Source organism: Neophocaena asiaeorientalis, unplaced genomic scaffold (assembly GCF_003031525.2).
Source record: "Neophocaena asiaeorientalis asiaeorientalis breed wild unplaced genomic scaffold, Neophocaena_asiaeorientalis_V1.1 scaffold345, whole genome shotgun sequence".
NCBI classification, from domain to species: Eukaryota; Metazoa; Chordata; class Mammalia; order Artiodactyla; family Phocoenidae; genus Neophocaena; species Neophocaena asiaeorientalis.
In genome coordinates, this window is record NW_020175181.1 from 3,029,402 (window position 1) to 3,052,279 (window position 22,878).

General features: G+C 42.1%; 1 non-coding gene across 1 annotated transcript; it reads right to left on the reverse strand.

Annotated features, from left to right (window-relative positions):
* Positions 1–709: 709 nt before the first annotated feature.
* TRNAE-UUC (transfer RNA glutamic acid (anticodon UUC)) lies at positions 710–782 on the reverse strand. The gene has a single exon. It is a non-coding gene; the product is annotated as a tRNA-Glu (tRNA).
* Between the last annotated feature and the right edge of the window lie 22,096 nt (positions 783–22,878).

The following is a 22,878-nucleotide window of genomic DNA, read 5'->3' on the forward strand; positions in this document are numbered from 1 at the left end:
TATATATATCATATATATGTAAAAGCATCCATGTATATCATATATGTACACATATATATATTACATATTTTCTGGAACCATTTGAAAGTAGGTTGAAGACAGCAAAACACTTCACTCCTCAGTTTTCCAGCATCACTTAAGAATAAGACATTCTCTGACATAGCTATGATATCATTATCACATCTAAAAAAACTAATATCTAGGGCTTCCCTGGTGGCGCAGTGGTTGAGAGTCTGCCTGCCGATGCAGGGGACACAGGTTCGTGCCCTGGTCCGGGAAGATCCCACATGCCACAGAGCGGGGTGGGGGGGCCCGTGAGCCATGGCCGCTGCGCCTGCGTAGTGAGAGGCCCGTGTAACGCAAAAAAAACCCCAAAACTAATATCTAATATTTAGTTCATACTCAAATTTTTCCATTTGTCCCCCAAATATCTTTTATAGCTGTTTCAAATTTTTGGTCATTGATCTCATCAAGTGTTACATATACATGAGGCTGTTGAGTCTCCTTAATCTCTTTTGATTTAGACCAGTCCCCTCACATTTTATTTTTATTTATGGTTTTCATGACACTGAATTTTTGAAGAGTTCCAGCCGGTTTTCTTAGCTAATTTCCCACATTCTGGATTTGCATGATTGTTTCCTTATGATTAGATTCGGATTAAACATCTTTTTTTTTTTTTTGCTGCACCATGCAGCTTGTGAAATCTTAGTTCCCTGACCGGGGATCGAACCTGGGCCCTCGGCAGTGAAAGTGCAGAGTCCTAACCACTGGACCACCAGGGAATTCCCTAAACATCTTTAAAAAGAATACTATATAGGAGATGTTATGTGTTTCTTACTGCATCACATCAGAAGGCACATAACATCAGATTGTCCCACTGTGTTAAATCTGACCTCTAGGTTAAGGTGACGGCCACCAGGTCTTTCTATTGCAATGGTACAGTTTCCTCTTTGTAGTTAATAATCAGTGGAGAGATTCTCTGAGACCATATGAATATCTTAGCATCTGTTGATAATCAGAAAGGGATCGAACCTGGGCCCGCGGCAGTGAAAGTGCAGAGTCCTAACCACTGGACCACCAGGGAATTCCCTAAACATCTTTAAAAAGAATACTATATAGGAGATGTTATGTGTTTCTTACTGCATCACATCAGAAGGCACATAACATCAGATTGTCCCACTGTGTTAAATCTGACCTCTAGGTTAAGGTGACGGCCACCAGGTCTTTCTATTGCAATGGTACAGTTTCCTCTTTGTAGTTAATAATCAGTGGAGAGATTCTCTGAGACCATATGAATATCTTAGCATCTGTTGATAATCAGAATCCTTGCCTGAATTGGGGTTGCAAAATGGTGCTTTTGCTAATTGTCCATTTTTATTAGCTGGCATTCTCTGTCAAGCAGAAGTCTTCACTGCATCTCATGTGCTCTCCCACGGCCATCTTCTGACTACTTTTCCTGCCTCCAGTCTGGCTCACTCCACTCCGTCTGCTGCCAGAAGCAGCATACTTAATTGCAAATCTGGACACATCCATGCCCTGTTTAAAATCCTTCAGGGATAAGCTCAAATCTGTGATCTGGCTCCTGCCTACCTCTTTGGGTTCACCTGCCTCTGCACTCCCTCATGTACTCCACTCACTTCTCCAACCATAGCACCCTACTTCACACCCCTGGACCTCTGCACCCCCTAGTCCCTCAGCCTGCGAGACCTTCCCCCCCTCCAACTTCATCGGACCTCCCCCACCTCCACTTGTTTTTCCGGCTCTGGCTCACGCCTCAGCCCCTCTGAGCCTAAAGTTGAACCAGTGCCGTTGGCGGGGGGGCTCTCGTGACTCTTGTGCACACGCCTGTCATCGCACGTGTGGCCCCACATTGAAAATGTTTGCTTGTTTGCTTGTCTTTCCCACCTGATTGAAGCTCTTTGTGGGAAGAGGTTTGCCTTTCATCTCTGGATGACAAGAATCTATCGTGATGTCTGGTGTTAAGAAAGCACTCAGAAAATATTTTCCAATGGAGTAACTCATGTTGCCTCAGATTCTTAAAGAATGTTACCAGCTTCCAGAACAACTAGATTATATGCTCTTTTAAGGACAAAAAGCATGTCTTATAAATCTTTGTTTTGCTCACATCTTTCATCCTATTGCTTGTTAATTTGAATTAGCTTTCAAGCAGGTATGGCTGTATTACTTTTTATCTGCCCATTTTATGTTTTCCTTTAGAAAATTGCTCCTTCTCTATCTAACAGGAGGGCCAATTCCTTTCCTGGTCTTCCCACACATAGTGGGCTCATAATGTGAGCTAGACATTAGAGGACTTACTTCATCCTCCTGGCTGCAATAGTTGGTTCAAGTAAGGATGCTTGGCCCAAGCCAGGCCTATTAGAGTCATCCTGGGACTTCTGAAGGAGCTAGTGGGAAAGACAAGCAAGGAAAACCATATAGCAGCCATTGCTGTCAAGGTCCACCTTTGTCACAAGGTGAAGAGGCTACATGAGAATGAAGCCGCCACAAGGGCAAACAAGCCAACAATAGGGAGTTAGAACTAGTGACATTATTTAAACTCCTAAACCCAGTCACATCTGAAGAGTCATGTTTTATGTATTTTTTAATCCGTATTGTTGCACGTAGTGATTTTTCATTTTCATTGCTGTATAGTATTCCATTGGACAGTATTTCTATCGCTATTTTTACCCAACATACCTTTTTAAATTTATTTATTTTATTTATTTTTGGCTGCGTTGGGTCTTCATTGCTGTGTGCAGGCTTTCTCTAGCAGCAGCGAGTAGGGGCTACTCTTGGTTGCAGTGTGTGAGCTTCTCATTGCGGTGGCTTCTCTTGCTGCGGAGCATGGGCTCTAGGCGCGTGGGCTTCAGTAGTTGTGGCACATGGGCTCAGTAGTTGTGGCTCGCAGGCTCTAGAGCACAGGCTCAGTAGTTGTGGTGCATGGGCTTATTTGCTCCACGGCACGTGGGATCTTCCTGGACCACGGATCAAACCCATTTCCCCTGCATTGGCAGGTGGTTTCTTAACCACTGTGCCACCAGGGAAGCCCCATACCTTTTTAAAAATTCAAATTTGGCAATTTTCAACTCTGCCCTAGCTGTTACTTTTTTAAAATTTATTTTTATTGAAGTATATTTGATTTACAATGTTGTGTTAGTTTCAGGTGTATAGCAGCAAAGTGATTCAGTTATACAAAGATATATATCTATTTTTTTTCAGATTCTTTTCCCATATAGGTTATTACAAAATATTGAGTAAATAGTTCCTGTGCTATACAGTAGGTCCTTGTTGGTTATCTATTTTATATATAGTAGAGTGTATATGTTAATTCCAAACTCCTAATTTATCCCTTTCCCTCCCTTTCCCCTTTGGTAACCATAAGTTTGTTTTCTATGTTTGTGGGTCTATTTCTGTTTTGTATGTAAGTTCATTTGTGTCATTTTTTTAGATTCCACATATAAGTGATATCATATGATATTTGTCTTTCTCTGTTTGGCTTACTTCACTTAGTATGCTAATCTCTAGGTCCATCCATGTTGCTGCAAATGGCATTATTTCATTCTTTTTTATGACTGAGTAATATTCCACTGTATAAATATACCACATCTTCTTTATCCATTCATCTGTCAATGGACGTTTAAGTGGCTTCCATGTCATGGCTATTGTAAATAGTGCTGCAATGAACATTGGGGTGCATGTATCTTTTCGAAGTATGGTTCTCTCCAGATATATTACCAGGAGTGGGATTGCTGGATCATATGACAGTGAAGAGTCATGTTCTAGACTTCCTGGTACATGAGTAAACACTTCCCTTCCCTCTTGCTTTTAAGTTGACAAAATCCTGACATATATGCAAGATCTGATACCATGACATTCCATATTTGGTTAGCAGGTAAACTGAGATGGAGAATATGAATTTCACCCCCATTTAGTTCCTTATTGATGTTTGAGAAATTATGTAGAGATGGAACCTTAAGTAGCTTGGAAACGTGGACTTTCATTCTTCTGACCCTTACTACCAAATTCCCTCCCTAAGGAAGAGGCAGAAACCTGGCTCAGAACAAAGAAGAGATATGGGGAAGAGCAGAATTTCTCTCTTCCAACCTGTTTCCATAGTTCCCCCGGTGCCCCAGGAGGTACATCTCTGTCAGGCAGGAAGCCACACCCTTCCAGGCATTCTCAGCATTTGTGTCCCCCTTCATGCAACCAAAGCAGGGGTCCCAGTTCTGCCCTGAACTCTAAGTTGAAGAAGACATGCAAGGGTGCTAACCATAAGTTTCAAAAGAGCAGCTTGGTGAACTTAGGGAAAGGAAGGAAAAAAGACTAAGCTTCCTTGTTGCCTACAAGACTGGATACTGAGAGCACGTTTCCTTCCTCTGAATCCCCTTATTTATGTAATTCAGGTACCTGGGGATTCCAGAGTGTTACCTCATAGCAACTATTATCAAGTACCAGGAGCACTGATCCCCAGAGGGTGTGGGAGGAGGGGTGAGAACTGAGGCATTGAGCAGAGAGAGGGAAGGTTAAAGGCCCAGGCACAGCTGGGGGTGGCCTTTCCCTCCTCCTGGCGCTTGGCGTGGGGCTTGGTGATATCACAGGCTTAATAATTAGTTTAATATCTGGGCTGTGGGTCACTTTCAGAGGTTTCTCCGGGCTGGCAGGTTGGAGTCTCCAGGCAGCCCAGCCCCTCCTGCATCCCCTGCACAGCTGCTGTCCGCTTCCAGCACCAGTTCTCCTGTTGCCACAACTCCGGGAGGAACTGGGCTGTGCAGAGCCGGCCCTGCAGTCTCCCCAGATGCCCGCAGAGAGCCAGCGCTGCCTGCACACAGCCCTCCACCACCAGGGAAAACCAAGGAAGGCTGGGCCTGCGTCCCTGACTAATGATCACGCCTTCAAGATGGGATGCAGCCTGTGACTCAAAGGGTGGAGGGACAGCACATCGAAGAAAGAGTGGGAGGGAGGAGAGGGACACGGAGGAAAACACAGACGGGGGGCAGGGGGGAGGAGAAAAAAGCAAAGGAACAAAGGCCTCTGAACTTTGAATCTATAAAGGTGCTCTCCCCCCATGGCTTCTGCAGCTGTTGAAGTACAACATGATGACATGAAATACCTTCACACAACGGCCTAGTAGTCCAGTTTGATGTCACTTTGGAGGGAAGAGGAAAGTAAACTTATTAAAGGGTGTTACTGTATTTGTAACTACTGTAACTTGCAATACAATCTAATGTATACTGCTTATGCAAATTCGGTGTTATGTAGACTGTGAAATCTTAAGGACAAGAATCATGCTTCTTCTTCTTTTTTTTTTTTTTTTTTTTTTTGTGGTACGCGGGCCTCCCACTGCTGTGGTCTCTCCCGTTGCGGAGCACAGGCTCCAGACGCGCAGGCTCAGCGGCCATGGCTCATGGGCCCAGCCGCTCTGCGGCATGTGGGATATTCCCAGACCGGGGCACGATCCCGCATCCCCTGCATCGGTAGGCAGATTCTCAACCACTGTGCCACCAGGGAAGCCCCATGCTTCTTTTTAAGTTAGAAAAGTAATAATATACATCAAAACGGTTTTAGTTTGGTTCCATTCCAAGAATAGAAGTCTGGCCAGGAAGGATATTTAGAGACAAGTTAGGTTCAGTTTTTCCACAGGAAGTTGTTATGTCCTGGGTTATATCATTTGACATATATCTGATTGCTTATAACAACAAGCTATAAGAGGGGATTTTCTTTGTATGTGCAGTATATATGGACATATTGATGTCTGTATGTGTGTGTGTGTGTGTAGACTATAGTTCTACAGCTATATTTAAAAGTTCATTTAATATTCTAAGGCAGTTGTTTCAATCCTGTAAGACCTAACATTAGCTTTTTATTACAAATATTTGAAACATACCGAAATGAAATTCATAAACAACGTAATCTACATAATCACATAATTTCCTAAAATTGACGTATACCTGTGATTTTAAAAAGCAATAAAGAAAAGTAATGTATAATAAAGCAAACTGTATTTTAATACATAAATACTCAGGCGCAGCTAAACCAGACGATGTAGTAAAGCAGGTAGGTGCTTGTGCCTACTTGTAACGAATAAGTTTGCATTTAAAAAAGTAAGATGATGTTCATCTGAATACTGTTGACCTTTCATCTTTGTATTTCATAGTTAGAAAGAAAGGTTAAACAAATATATTTCTACATATCCATAAAATTACCACAAATCAGACAGACACAAACACAGGCTGATGCAGGCGTGTTGACTCAAATACCACAAGCAACGTTGCCATCAATGATATGATTTTCTGAAACTTTGAGCAACTCTTGGTAAAGTTCCCAACAAAACAAAATGCAATCTTCTCTCAATCTAACTAGTAGTTGCATTTGTGGAAAATTCGGTATATGGTAAAACCACATAAATGTTTTGTGAGTGTTTATGTGTAAAATGGAGTTCACAGCTGGGCTTCAATAAGTATAGAAGGGTTTTTTTCCTGTGTGAATTTCTGGCAGGCATTGGAGAATTGTGTGGGAGACGAGACAGCCCTCCATGTGTGGACTGTCCACACACTGTGGGATGTCCAGCATCTCTGGCCATCCAAGCCACTGGGGCTCCTCAATCATCATGGCAACCAAAATGCACCCACAGGTTTCCAAACACCTCCCAGGGAGACTGTTCTTTTTCAAGGTTGTTTTGGCTGTTCAGGGTTCCTTGAGATTCCATATGAATTTTAGGATAGATTCTTCTACTCCTGTAAAGAATGTCATATGGATTGCATTGAATCTGTAGATTGCTTTGGGTAGTATTGACATCTTAACATTAAGTCTTCCAGTCCATGAGCACGGATGTCCTTCCGCTTATTTTCCCTGAGCCCTTTTTGAATTTTTAACTATTGGATCAGATTTTCTTTTCTTTGTATCTGGTTTTCTAAAATCTAGGATACTGGTCTATTCCCCCGATCCCCACCATTTCCCTCTATTTTCTCACCACTTCTATATTAGGAATCAGTTCTCTCTCAGTATTTCTTGATAAACTGTTGGCAAGGCAAGTCAAGCGTCAATCAGATGTCCTTTCAGCTGAGTAAAACTTCCAGCAGGGATGCTAATAAAGAGAGTCCAGAATTAAATGAGATATTAACTTGCTGACATAAACTCCAACTCTAAGACTCTAAGATGTCTTTTATTTTTCCCTTAGAACATGAGTCACAAACTTTTCTGATAGTATTTAATAAATATTAGTAAATATTTTAGACTTTGCTGGCCATATAGACTCTGTTGCAACTATGTAACTCAGCCAATATAGCATAAAAGCTGCCATAGAGCTATGTAAAGAAGTACAAATATATGCTAAGTGAAGAAAAAGCCAGGCAAAAAAGCCTGTACAATGTATGATTTCATTTGAAATGTGCAGAATGGGCAAATCAAATAGAGGCAGAAAGTAGATTAGTGGTTTCTAGGCTCTGGGTGAGAGGGGAGAATGGGGAGTGATAATGAGTATGGGGTTTCTTTTGAGTGTAATGAAAATGTTTTAAAATTAGATAATGGTGCTGCTTGCACAACTCTGAATATAAAAACCACTGAATTATAAACTTTAAAGTGGTGAATCTTATATGAATTATATCTCAATAAAACTATTAAAAAAAAAAAAGCCGTAGACAATATGTAGACAAATGGGTGTGGCTGTGTTCCTAGGGAATTTCATTTATAAAAACAGGCCGGATTTGGCCCTTGGGCTATAGTTTGCTGAACCCTGCATTAGAATGTAAGATTCACAGAGTCAGGGCTGTGCCTTGTTTATAATTAATGTCCAGGACCTAGGACAATTCCTGTCAAATAAGTATCTAATAAATGTTTGCTGACTGAATGAATTAAAGGCTCTGTTTGTCCAACGTGGAACTATGCCTTCAGCAAGGATCTTGGTAATATTCTCTCTGGCCGCTGAATAAAGCCATGTCCAGTTCCTTACTTCTGGACTTAGCTTTTCTAAGCCACACGACTGCTTCTATTTTCTATTTCAGTCCTCTTCTAGTTTCTCATCCTCCAAGAATAATGACCCCCATTTGCTCATTTATTGCTCTACTGCCATGTAATAACCTCACCTCTCCTTCAGTTCACTGCCTGTTCCTCTTAGATTGCATCTCCCCTCTTTGCTATCTGCAATTTTTCATTAATTCATTCATTTATTCATTCCACAATAAATATTTGTAAAGTATAAAATACCGTCTGTTACCTATACTCCCCACTGCTTCTAAGAAGGGTGGAGCCTGGTGTCACCCAGAGGTCAGCCTGAGCTCATGCTCCTCCATCTCTGCAGGCGTCACAGTCAAATCAAGAGTCCAGCAACAAAAAGTATTTAAAAGAAATTGCAATCTCTTTTCGCGTCCTTCAAAGACTATTAATAAAGACCTATCCATAACTTATCAGATGTCATATAAATCTCCTTCTCCTTCATTCCTTTTGATCTTCACGTCTCTCTCTCCCCACTCTCAACTCCTTTTCTCTCTCCCTAATTAAACATTTGTGACTCTCCAAAAAGAGTGATACACATCAACTTAGACCATCCTTCTTTCTTTTATATGTACACTCCTATCCCCTGTTGGGGGAGTGCAATTCTTAATGAAGGCCTCTAGAGCTGCTGCCAGATTCTTAATTATTCAGAGCTTCTGCTTGAAATCCTTAGGCTGGAGGAATGGGGAATTTCTCTAGGAGAAGTTCACTGTAACATGCAAGAGAGAATATATTCACTGGGTAAAAATTGCAAGACTGCAGGTTCCCACTAGCTGTTCCTCTTTGCCAAAACTCAATCAAATATGGGACCATCCTCCATCTGCCCAAGTCCCAAACATGGGCAATAAATTAGGGTCTAAAAATGCCAAGGGATGGGTGACCAAGTATTCACAGTGATACAGCTTGTGACACATTGTACCACACTGCAAGCAAATCAGGCTGTGAAGTCTTCAATCTGAGCCCAGACGGCTTGCAGAGCTCTTTGACTGGGGTTGGAGGACCACTGACCTCCATGCACTGAGACTCACTGGTCAGAGATCTGGCTCAAGGGGCAGAGGCCCAGCTATACCACTTCCTTTGCTGCTCCAGACCGTAACTCCTCCATCTGTTCTCATTTTCTAAGAGCCATCCTGGTTTCTTCTTCTCTTATCCAGCCCTGAATAATTCACCAGTTATGAGAATTCAATAGGACCCTTGCGGTTGTGATATGTTTTTACTACGTATTTTTAGTTCACAATCATTCTTACATCATCTTGATTCAAGTGCCCCGGATCCTTCAGACCTTGTTCAATTGACCCCTGTGAATAGCCCACTTTAGCATGAACACATCAGTGGATCTATTTCCTTCTCTTGCTGGTTATGAATTTGACATTTAAAAAAAATAGTTGTCTTCCATGCATTCTTCTTTTTTTTAATTTATTTTATTTATTTATTTCCCTGCACCGTGCAGCCTGTGGGATCTTAGTTCCCCAACAAGGGATCAAACCCATGCTCCCAGCTTGGAAGCAGGGAGTTTTAACCACTGGACCGCCAGGGAAGTCCCAATGCATTCTTTTTTTTTTTTTTTTTTTGCGGTACGCAGGCCTCCCACTGTCGTGGCCTCTCCTGTTGCGGAGCACAGGCTCCGGATGCGCAGGCTCAGCAGCCATGGCTCATGGGCCCAGCCGCTCCGTGGCATGCAGGGTCCTCCCGGACCGGGGCACGAACCCACGTCCCCTGCATCGGCAGGCAGACTCTCAACCACTGCGCCACCAGGAAAACCCCCCCGCCGCCATGCATTCTTTTATTTCATATTTCTCACTTAAAGTTTGCAGATTTGGATTTTATTTTTTTTCCAACGTTTTATAATAAAAAGTTTCAAGTATACAAAAAAAGTTGAAAGAACTTTATAACGAGCGCTTATATAGACTCTACCATTAACACTTTTCTTGCCTTATCACATACCTGTCCATCTATCCATCCATCAATCCACCTAGATTGTTCTCATGCACTTCAGATTAAATTGCCTACATCAGTACACAACCCCTTAAGTATTTCAGAGTTCATATCATTAACTAAAGTTCAATATTTGTTCACAGGTTTTCTTTTCTTATGAGGTAAAATTTACATACAGTGAAAGGCACAGATCTTAACTGTACCTTTGCTCAGTTTTGACAAACACAGACATCTATGTATTAAAACTTCTTTCAAAATATTAACATTACATCATCCCAGAAAATTCCCTCATGCCCCTTCCCTGTCAATGCCCATCCCTTCCCCACAGAGTCAATCACTATTCTAATTTTTTTCCACCATAAATTAGTTTTCTCCTTTTTAGTATGACATACAAATGAAATCATACAGTATTTACTCATATGTATGGCTTCTTTCACAGGACAAAATATTTTGATTCATCCACACTGTTGCATGTATGAGTAATTTGTCCCTTTTTATTGTTGAGTAGTATTCAGTTAACTGAATATATCATAATTTGTTCATCTATTCTCCTACTGATGGAACCTGGGCTGTTTCCAATTTTTGACTATTTTTAATGATGTTGCTAGGGACATTCTTGTACAAACTTTTTGTGGACACATAATCTCAGTTTCCTTGGACAATTTCCTGGGAGTAGAATTGCTGGGTCCCAGGGTATATGTGTATTTAGATTTATGAAAAACTGTAAGATTTTCCCAAACTCCCACCAACAATGTATGAGAATTCCAGTTGCTCCACGGTGAATTTGACATTTTAATCCCCCGAATTATCCATCCCTTCTGCTGTACTTTCTTTAGAGAGTAAAGAAGCTTCACACCAAAGTAACAGTGTTTTTCTTTTTTACAAATTTATTTATTTTTGACTGCGCTGGGTCTGCGTTGCTGTGCGCGGGGCTTTCTCTAGTTGCAGCGAGCAGGGGCTATTCTTCCTTGAGGTGTGTGGGCTTTGCATTGTGGTGGCTTCTCTTGTTGCAGAGCACAGGCTCTAGGCGCGTGGGCTTCAGTAGTTGTGGCTCACAGGCTTAGTTGCTCCGTGGCATGTGAGATCATCCCGGACCAGGGCTCGAACCCATGTCCCCTGCATTGGCAGGTGGATTCTTAACCACTGAGGCACCAGGGAAGTCCCCAACACTGTTTCTTTTTTGATCTCCATGAACACCTTCTCAGGAGGGGACTCTGGAAATTGTCACTTGGTTGGTGGCATTTCTCTGCCTCCAAGGCTTTTCACTCCTTTTCAGTGAGTCGGCATGTGTTGACCATGACTCAAGTACTTTTCTCAGATCCTTGACCTTTGCCCTTTCTATAAATTTCTTGGATTTCTGGCAGCCATTCGCCTGAAGCAACATTTCCAAAGCCTGCTTGATAGCAAGTGCCACAGCAGGTGTGGATCCCTGGATCTGGTCTCCACAGTGGAGCTGGGCAGAAGCTTTCAACTGTCACAGACCTCCTCTCCCCTTCCAGCAGAAAGCAGGTTACAAATTAGTGCCTGGTTTGCAATTACACAGAGTGGGGAGGGGGTGTTTGGCTTCCTCAGTTTAGTGTGACTATTAATTTTGTTCTCTTTCTGGAGCCAAACAGCCAGTGCTAAGCAATCCATTCTCTTCCTTTTGTAATTCTGATGCCAGTATCTTTTCAGAGGTATTTAATTTTGCAGCTGTATAGCTTGGCTCTGTGCTTCCTCTGCCTCACATTTAGTTGAAAATGTTTTTGATTGGGTTAGAAGGTCTGCCCTGAGACACATTCATTTTCATCTTAATGAGGAGTGTGCTGTCCCTTGCTAGCATTCCTTTTGGCCTCATAAGATGCAGCAAAAAAATAATAATAATAAAAATCCAAATTCTGTTCTTTGGCACTCTTTCATTTGCTGTTTGTTTCTAATATTGCTGCTCCTTATTATTTTCTCTTAAACACTTACTTTTTGAATAGTTAATAGCTATGCATGGTACAAAATACGAAAGGTACAAAAAGTATTCAGGGAAAGGTATTCAGTGGAAAGTCCCCCACTCTTATCTCCCAACCCTCATCCCTCTCCTCAGGGACCCACAATTACCAGTCTCTCTGCATGTTCAAAACCATGAGAATGCACATTCTTTTTTTTTTTTTTTAAACATCTTTATTGGGGTATAATTGCTTTACAATGGTGTGTTAGTTTTTGCTTTATAACAAAGTGAATCAGCTATACATATACATATATCCCCATATCTCTTAAACCAAACAAATAAGAAACCCACTCATTGTGGGTGGTGACATTGGTCTGCACCTTGCTGTTTCCTTATCTTTCTCTTTTCCTATCATCATTGATACAGAGCTGCCTCATTCTTTTCACTAGCTGCCTGTGGTTGTACCATAATAGAACCCAAACCCTCCCCGATGGACAAATAGATTGTTATTGATCTTTTAGTTTTTGTTTTCATGATCAAACCTGTAACCAGATGAAGAGAGGTGAAAACAGCTCTGGTGTACCAGCAACGGTGTCAGGGTTGCCAGTTCATCCTGTAAGGTTTTATCAGGCTGTACGACATTTCCCACACAAATCAGCTGGTGAGAGTTTAATGACGCTTGGCAGGCTTTCTGTCAGATCTTGGATACATGCTCAAGGAGACCGGCTACCTCCTGATGAGGTATTGCAGGCCGACATATGGCCAATTCTGAATACCCATTTCGAGCTTCCCTCTCCCTTCTCTCCTCTCTTTTTCAAAAGACACATTCATTTTCATCTTAATGAGGAGTGTGCTGTCCCTTGCTAGCATTCCTTTTGGCCTCATAAGATGCAGCAAAAAAATAATAATAATAAAAATCCAAATTCTGTTCTTTGGCACTCTTTCATTTGCTGTTTGTTTCTAATATTGCTGTTCCTTATTATTTTCTCTTAAACACTTACTTTTTGAATAGTTAATAGCTATGCATGGTACAAAATACAAAAGGTACAAAAAAGTATTCAGGGAAAGGTATTCAGTGGAAAGTCCCCCACTCTTATCTCCCAACCCTCATCCCTCTCCTCAGGGACCCACAATTACCAGTCTCTCTGCATGTTCAAAACCACGAGAATGCACACTTTTTTTTTTTTTAACATCTTTATTGGAGTATAATTGCTTTACAATGGTGTGTTAGTTTTTGCTTTATAACAAAGTGAATCAGCTATACATATACATATATCCCCATATCTCTTAAACCAAACAAATAAGAAACCCACTCATTGTGGGTGGTGACATTGGTCTGCACCTTGCTGTTTCCTTATCTTTCTCTTTTCCTATCATCACTGATACAGAGCTGCCTCATTCTTTTCACTAGCTGCCTGTGGTTGTACCATAATAGAACCTAAACCCTCCCCGATGGACAAATAGGTTGTTATTGATCTTTTAGTTTTTGTTTTCATGATCAAACCTGTAACCAGATGAAGAGAGGTGAAAACAGCTCTGGTGTACCAGCAACGGTGTCAGGGTTGCCAGTTCATCCTGTAAGGTTTTATCAGGCTGTACGACATTTCCCACACAAATCAGCTGGTGAGAGTTTAATGACGCTTGGCAGGCTTTCTGTCAGATCTTGGATACATGCTCAAGGAGACCGGCTACCTCCTGATGAGGTATTGCAGGCCGACATATGGCCAATTCTGAATACCCATTTCGAGCTTCCCTCTCCCTTCTCTCCTCTCTTTTTCAATGCTATGTATGATAAAATAGAGAAGTAAATGACAGAAACAATAAGGAACATGAGCGTTTGGAAGAAAGAAATTTATATGGGCTGGATAAGAGCAAAAACGAAGATTTTGGAGGTACGATTTGAGGACGGCTGGCCAGGGTCGGTAGAAAGGTGGAATTTGTGAATTAAAAGCAAGAAAAACAGAAAGAGCAAAGAGAGGGGAGGCAATAGCTTAAATTTAGAACATGAGGAGAAGATCAAACAGACTGGAACAAACACTTCATGCCGAGGAGCAGGGGCCAATGAAGTAGGACAGACAAGGTAGAGAATGATTACGGATGATCTGAATATGTAGATGATAAGTTTATATTTCATCTTTTAAAAAAATTTATTTATTTTTTTGGCTGCGTTTGGGTCTTCATTGCTTCACACAGGCTTTCTCTACTTGTGGCGAGCAGGGGCTACTCTTCATTGCGGTGCACAGGCTTCTCATTGTGTTGGCTTCTCTTGTTGCAGAGCACAGGCTCTAGGTTCACGGGCTTCAGTAGCTGTGGTGCGTGGGCTCAGTAGTTGCGGTGCGTAAGTTCAGTAGTTGTGGCTCGCAGGCTCTAAAGCTCAGTAGTTGTGGCACACGGGCTTAGTAGCTCTGCGGCATATGGGATCTTCCCGGACCAGAGATTGAACCCGTGTCCCCTACATTGGCAGGTGGAGTCTTAACCACTGTGACACCAGGGAAGTCCCCCATATTTCATCTTGGAGGGTCTAATATAAGTCTTGCCGTTTGATAGGGCAGGTTTCCCCAACTTTGTTCAGCCACGTAAAATTTAGAATCACCTTGTCAGGTTCCTTTTGGGATTGTATTTTTAATGGCATTGATTCTGTAGATTAATCTAAGGAGAACTGACATCTTTAAACTTTAATTTTTAAAAAATACTCAGGAAATTTCATTTTAACAAAATCCTACAAATAATTTTTCAACCCAAAGTCAAAGATACCAAGCATGGAAGGAAACAAGACATGAGCAAGGTTCAGCAGAAACAACAGGCGGTAGAAATAGACCAGCAAAGACTTCAGATACAGAACTCTTCGATACAGATTATAATTAAGCTTAGTATATTTAAATAAGTGAAAGAATAGCTTCAAGTATCTGCAGGCAGAATTCTCAAAGTTGGTAGAAATTTGGTTTTACTCACTGCTCTGTGCCCAGGGCCTGGACCACTGACTGGCACATAGTTAAGTACTGAGCGAATATGTGCTGAGGGACTGACTGAATAGCTACCCCCTGGGCCTCCTGCCTGGCCTCTTGTCACATATTTAACTGCCTGTTGGTCTTTACTAGAATGTTCTTTTGTCACCCTCAATTTATATCCAACAAATCCAAAATTTTCAGCATGTTCAAAACAGAGCTCACCAATGCTTACACTGTTTACCCTTAGGCCTCCTTATTTCTATCAGTGACTCAGGCTCTATAACTTGAGGTCACCCCTTCCTGCTCTTTCCCTGTTTCCCTCACACCTAGCAATAGCCGAGAATCTTCTTCTGTCCTTCTTTCATCTCTCCCTTACTCTCCATTCCCATTGACGCTATAGTTTAGGATTTTTTTATTACACCTGGGTGACTACTGGGCTTCTGATTGCTCACCACAGCTACTTCTGTCTATTTTTTATACTATTCCTAAATTAATATATATATTTTTTTTCTTTTGCGGTACATGGGCCTCTCACTGCTGTGGCCTCTCCCGTTGCGGAGCACAGGCTCCGGACGTGCAGGCTCAGCGGCCACGGCTCACGGGCCCAGCCGCTCTGCGGCATGTGGGATCTTCCCAGACCGGGGCACGAACCCATGTCCCCTGCATCGGCAGGCGGACTCTCAACCCCTGCGCCACCAGGGAAGCCCCCTAAATGAATATTTCTAAAATGGTATTCTGTGCATGTTAATCCCTTCTCCAAAATGTCTATCAGTTGCACAGAACAAAAGTTACATGTACACAGCTTTATCAGAGTATCTATCTTGCTTTTAGTCATCCACTTCTTCAACAAATACTAATTGAATTTCTATTCTATACCAAGCTTTAGAGCTAGGAAATAAGTGAACTACAGAGACGCAGTTCTTGCCTTCAGCAAACTTGCTGTCTAGTGGGGAAGATAGCCACTTAAAACAACAATTACAGTTCAGCGTGACAGACGCTATCATAGAGGAAGTCCACAAGTAGTGTAGAAACCTATGGCAGAGGCAAACTTGGGGTGCGTGGGTAAAAAACAGGTGGTGGAGGAGGCTTCCCAGAGTAAAGGACTTTGTCTCATTTCTCATTATTCCCCTATTGCAACGTTCTGTTGCGTTAGGCATCATTCCTTCTATATCTTATCTTTCCTTCAAGATCTGTGTTAAATTTCTTCCCAGTTCTCACACCCATGATGTTGTTTCCTTCTTGGCTCTGATAATAATACTAACGTGGTACAGAGGGTATGCTAGGTTGAATTTATGTATGTATACATACACGTGTACATGCATACACACATTAGGTTCAATCATACAAAAATCACTGAATATTTAACCACTTTTAATCCACAAAAATGGCAATTCCATATGGTCCAACCATATGACTTGAAAACTTTACCTAGGACTATCCCTGCATAAATCCATTATACAAATTTACAGTTTAGATCAAAGGTAAAAACTTTTATGCAGCCCCACAAACGTTCTCTTATACAGATTCCCATAGGTGTAAATTCTCATGTACATATTTTACATCTGATCACATGTATGCATATAAACACATGCAATGACAAACTCATGCATGAATGTCCTCACATATCATACACCCAAAACACACACACCAACTGACAGATGCACAGGATGCAAATCTACATACGCTGTCTCACGCACATTCACAGAACCAACACATTGGTATACACATAGATTTCCACACATGCACTTGCATGCACACATTTGTATCTAGATGTATCCATAATTAGTCTCAAACTTAGCAAAGCCAGACATATGTGCACCCTTAGGGGCAAATTTCACCCATCCACTTTTTCACCCATCCCGCGGCATGCGGGATCTTAGTTCCCCGACCAGGGATCTAACCTGTGCCCCCTGCAGTGGAAGGGCAGAGTCTTGACCACTAGACCAACAGGGAAGGCCTGCCCAACCATTTTTAATCTATCTTTTTGTAGACCTAGAAAATCAGATAATAAGGTGATATGATGATGCTTAAAACAAGAATTAATAAGTTCTGAGCAAGGACCTGAAGAACTCCGCCCTAGGTAAAGTGCTTTTGCATTAATGCACAGACTCTGGAACATTCACTCTCCCTACTCGAAGGCCTTTTTAGGCTGTGCCCTCAGTAAGGTTCCACTTTAGAGCTGAGGTTACCACATAAAGCTTAAAGCTAGCGAGGTGTTATGTGCCCATCCAGAGAAGGCCTTTTCTATTTCAAGTCCCTGCTAGCCCAACTTTCCTTCTGGGTTGAGTAAAGCAGAAACTAGTCATGGGGAGGGTGAGCTGGACCTAGTTATGCGATGGATTCCCAGGAAGTTATGACAAGCAGTGGTCACAGTTGTCACAAGCGGACAGTGGCCTTAGCAGGGAACGGCTGTGGCTTGAGTGGGATCTGAAAATACAGGGGGGAGAAGACGCCTGCCGAGTGTCTGTTCCTTTGTCTCATGTGCTGCTTCCCCACCACACGGTCTCTGTCTGGTTTCCATAGACACCAAGATCCATCACAGGAACAGCACGAGAAACTCTGAGCAGAGAAAAACATCAGGCCGTGTCTGCTTTTTTAGATCTTAAGCCCTCGTGAAAATTCGGTAGGAATTGTTTCTGTGAACTTTTTGTACTGGGGTGTAACATACTACTGACAAGTGCACAAACCATTAGTGTGCTGCTCCGCGAATTTTCACGTGAACACACTTTTGTAACCATACCCGGATCAAGACATAGAACGTGACCAGCACCCAGATACCCGCTTTACACCCCTTTTCATTCACTAAGCCCAAAGGTAACCAGAATCCTGACTCTTTTTTTTTTTTTTTTTTTTTCCGGTATGCGGTCCTCTCACTGCTGTGGCCTCTCCCGTCGCGGAGCACAGGCTCCGGACGCACAGGCTCAGCGGCCATGGCTCACGGGCCCAGCCGCTCCGCGGCACGTGGGATCTTCCCGGACCGGGGCACGAACCCGTGTCTCCTGCATCGGCAGGCGGACTCCCAACCACTGCGCCACCAGGGAAGCCCCTAGAATCCTGACTCTTAACACCGCTGATTAATTTTATCTGTTTTTGAACTTTGTGTAATTGGAATCATCCAGTGCATACTCTTCTGTGTCTCGCTTCTTTAATTCCACATTACATTTAAGAAAGTCATAGCAGTTGTGTAGCATTATATAGCAAAATATAGTATTCCATCGTAAGAATATACCACAATTTATTTATCCATTCTGCCACTGCGGGACAAAAGCGTTGTTTCCAGTTTTTGACTGATAGTACTGCTATAAATATTCCTATGCAAAGAATATATACCCGATAAAAGATATATATCTAGAACATATAAAGAATTCTTACAAATCAATAAGAAAAAATAAACAACTCAATAAAACATTGTAGGGCTTCCCTGGTGGCGCAGTGGATGAGAGTCCGCCTGCCGATGGAGGGGACACGGGTTCGTGCCCCGGTCCGGGAGGATCCCACATGCCACGGAGCGGCTGGGCCCGTGGGCCATGGCCGCTGAGCCTGCGCGTCCGGAGCCCATGCTCCGCAACGGGAGAGAGGCCACTACAGCTAGAGGCCCACGTACCGCAAAAAAAAAAAATAAATAAAAAAATAAAACATTGTATGAGATAATTGAACAAGTACTTCATGTAAGAGGAAGTAAACATATGAACATATGAAACATATAAACATATGAAAAGGCACCGAATCTCATCAGGCATAGGCAAATTAAAACGACCATTAGATACTACTACAGGCCTATAAAAGAAGGCTAGAATGAAAAAGACTGACAAAGTTGAGGGCCAACGAGAATTTGGAACAACGGGAGTGCTCGTCCCCTGCTGATGGGAGTGTAAATCGATAAAGCCACGTTGGAAAACTGTTTGGTAGCACCTACCAAAGCTGAACACATACGTACCCTTTGACAAAGTGATTCAACCCCATAGAAATGTGAACGTAAGTAATTTTGATGGACTTTCACTGCAAAATGTTAAAGTTGCATTAAGCTGCTAAAAGCCGTGACCAGTCAGTGGCAGACTGATCACTTCACACCTTCTCTCTGTCGTCCATCTTAATCAGCATAGTTCCTACATTTTAACCGTTATCCACAACTTTTTTTAACATCCCTGGTATCTTTACCTGAACTGTTAAAGAGAGCTGGGTAAAAAACAGAATCCTATGGCATAGCACTAGGGATTTCCTTCTTTCTTTCATGGTATTTCTTGTCATTCCCTTCCCTTTTCCTTCTTCCCTTTTTTCTTTCTTAAACTTGTTGTCAGGCTATTGGATGCCATTCACTGCAACTGGCTATGCAAATGGAAACACTTGTTTGTGCCAAAATCTCTACTCCCTGGTAACCAGACCAGTATGGCTGGAGCACCTGGAGATCCGGGGAAGAGCATGCTAGGCAGAGGGAAACTAAGTACAAAGTCCATGAGCTTCAAACGAACTTGGCATTCCAAGAATGGGAGGACGATGGCATTTGAGCTTTCACTCTAGTAATTCACCTGGTGCCCCAGGATGTCTTCCAAGGGATCTGCACTTTGCTTTGAGTTCAAACTCCTTGGCAGGGTAAATGGCAGTTTTCTAGCTGTATCTATATCACTGATTATCACTTGCCACAAACTCCTTGTTGTCACATTCCGCTTCTTGCTGGCATCCCTGTTTCGTTGGTTTGGCACTTTCAGGATGGCTCAATCCCACGGCTGATCCCATGGCTCAATCCCACGGCTGGCAAACGGCTGTGGCTGTAGATGGGGGTCGGGGGCCTCAGTTCCTCTCTGCGTGGGCCTCTCCACGAACTGCTGGGACTTCTGCATAGTTAGAATTTCCAAAGTGAGCGTTCCAAGAGAACGAGGAGGAAATCACACTTTTTTGTTTTTGTTTTTGTTTTTGTTTTTGCGGTACGCGGGCCTCTCACAGCTGTGGCCTCTCCCGTTGCGGAGCGCAGGCTCCGGACGCACAGGCTCAGCGGCCATGGCTCACGGGCCCAGCCGCTCCGCGGCATGTGGGATCTTCCCAGACGGGGGAACAACCTGCGTCGCCTGCATCGGCAGGCGGACTCTCAACCACTGCGCCACCAGGGAAGCCCGGAAATCACACTTTTTATTATCTAGTTTTGAAAGTGTCATAACAGCACTTACACACAGTCATAAGGCCACCCAGATTCAAGTGAGAGAAGACATAGACCTCCCCCCGACAACACCTCTCAAGGGGAGGAATGGCGGTCCCATTATAAGAATATCATAAGGGAACCTTGAAGACACTATGCTAAGTGAAATAAGTCAGTCACAAAAGGACAAATACTGTGTGATTCCACTCATATTAGGTGCTGAGAGTAGTCAAATTCACAGAGACAGAAGTAGAATAGTGGTTGCCAGGAGCTAGCGGGAGGGAAGAGGGGAAATCAATGTTTAATGGGCACAGAATTTCAGTTTGGGAAGATGAAAAGATATGGAGATGGATGGCAGTAATGGCTACACAGCAATGTGAATGTACTGAACAGTACACTTAAAAATGATTAAGATGGTAAATTTCATAAAGAAAAAACCATATCAGATGGAAGATATTGCTTCACCCATTCAGTCCTTGGGATGATAACAGGATGAGTGTGTAGATGGCTGTATGGCAGCACGATATTCACGCCCTTTGAGGCTGTAGTGCTCGCTCAGAACTAAAATCCTGTACACTAACATGTAAGACAGAAAGGGCTAATCAGAGTCAGTATCTTCCAAGGTCCTTGTATTGCTCAGGAGAAACTCATCCTATGCCAGTTGCTTCTCCAAGCTTTTCACTCCCCTCCATCATCTGCCTGATTATTATTGCTCTTCAGAATCCCCAGGTAGTTGTTCTGCATTTTTTTTTTTTTCAGTTTATAGTTAGCAGTGGAAGACTTCATCTGCAGGGACTTTCACTGCCAAACTGGAAAGAGAGCCTCTCAAGAAACTGAATCTGTAGATAAAAACTATTCAGTGTGTATATTAGTTTTCTGTCGCAGTATAACAACAGCTTCAAACAACAGACATTTAATATCTCACAGTTCTGTAGGTCAGAAGTCCCAGCACAGGGTAGCTGGTTCTCTGGATCAGAAATCTCACAAGGCTGCAATCAAGGTATCAGTTAGCCGTGTTCTCATCTGTAGCTCAGGAGTTCCTGCCAGTCTTATGCAGGCTTTTGGCAGAATTCATTTTCTTGAGGTTGTAGGATTGAGGTGTCCATTGTCTTGCTAGCTGTTGGCTGGGAGTTGCTCTCAGCTCTGAGAGTCCACCAAGGTCCTTGCTATGTGGCCCCTTCCATCTTCAAAGCCAGCAATGGAGAACCTCCCTCACGTTGAATCTCTCTCACACTCTGAATATCTCTTGCCAGAAAAAGTCCTGTCCCATTTAAGAACTTACCTTAGGAATCCTAGGTCTGGCCCAGGGAGGATAATCTCCCTATCTTAAAAACAATTGATTTGGGACCTTGATTATATCTGCAAAATCCCTTCATGGCAACATTCAGATTAGTGTTTAATTAATGAACTGGGAGAAGACATATGGACACTAGTAGCCATGAACCTTGGAGGCCATCCTGGAATTCTGCTTTTCATGGTGTGCCCTGGTATTGTGGGCATGTTTGTAATTAAGAGCTTTGCTGTCTAAAGATACATACAAAGATAAGTATTGCTATACATGTTTGCCTCAAAATACTCTGGGGAAGGAGGTGGGTATAGATGAAATAGGATTGGCCACAGGTTGCTGTTGCTGAAGCTGGGAAATGAGTACATAGAGCACTGATTGCATTATTCTCTCTACTATTGCAAAGGCATACATTTTGTCACAAATTATTCCAGAGAATAGAAAATGAAACAAAACTTCCAAATTTTTTTAATGAAGAAAGTATAACATTAATATTTAAACCAGGTAAAGTTCTCACAAAACTACTTAATTTATTGTTGTATTAACAAATATTACTTAATTCCGATATTACTTAAGAACACTGATGCAAAAATTCTCAAAATTTTACCTTACAGAATTTGGCAATGTATAACAAAAGTAAACATGCATTTACCTTTGACCCAGTAATTCCACTTTTTAAGAAATTTACCCTGAAGACACACTGACAACAATATGAAAATACATAAATGCTCATAAATATATTTGATTGAAAAAACCATGGCATATCCACACAACGGAGTACTGTACTATGTAGCTGTAAAAAACAAACGAGTATGACTTTTGTGAGCTAATCTGGGGTGCTTTCCAGGATATATTGTTAAGTGAAAAAAGCAAAGTTCAAAAGAACACACACATACGCACACAGAGTTACCTTTTGTGCAATAAATAAGGAGAAATAAGAAAATATATACTTAACTGCTTATTTTTTGTAAAAAGAAACACAGGAAGGAATAAACTAGAGTCTAATATGATTGGTTGCCCACAGGAGGTAGGTGAGAAGCAGTGAAGAGAATTGGGGTAAAGGGTGAAAGTGATACTTATGCAAGTATACCAATTTGTATCATTCTACTTTCGAAACTACGTTAATGTTTTACATACTCAAAAAACTTAATAAAGTCAAAAGCAATGAAGGGGAAAAAACTAAAATAAAGTACAAACATTAACAAATGAACTTAATTGTAATTTTTTTTTTTTTTTGGCCATACTGCACAGCATGCGGGATCTTAGTTCCGCCACCAGGGATCAAACCTGTGCCCCCTGCAGTGGAAGCTGGGAGTCTTAACCACTGGACCACCAGGGAAGTCCCTTAATTGTATTTCAAATGAAAATCATAATGACACCAAAGAGGAGAAAAAAGGATTAACCCAAGTAACTTTTGAACATAATACTTAGACTATATGAAAGTATATGACAAACTATATTTGTCAGTTTAAGACAAAAGTAGCGATAAGCAAATATTGAACTGTTTCTCAAAGTGTTTCTGGTTTTTGACATGGTATGGGTTAGCAATTCTGAAACTACTTCCTCTGCATTGTAGGATTGAGAAAATGAGTAAATATATTGAAGATGAGAGCCAGGTTTCCTATTGTTGAAGAAAGGAGTAATAAATATTGAAAGGGGGAAGACTAGAACA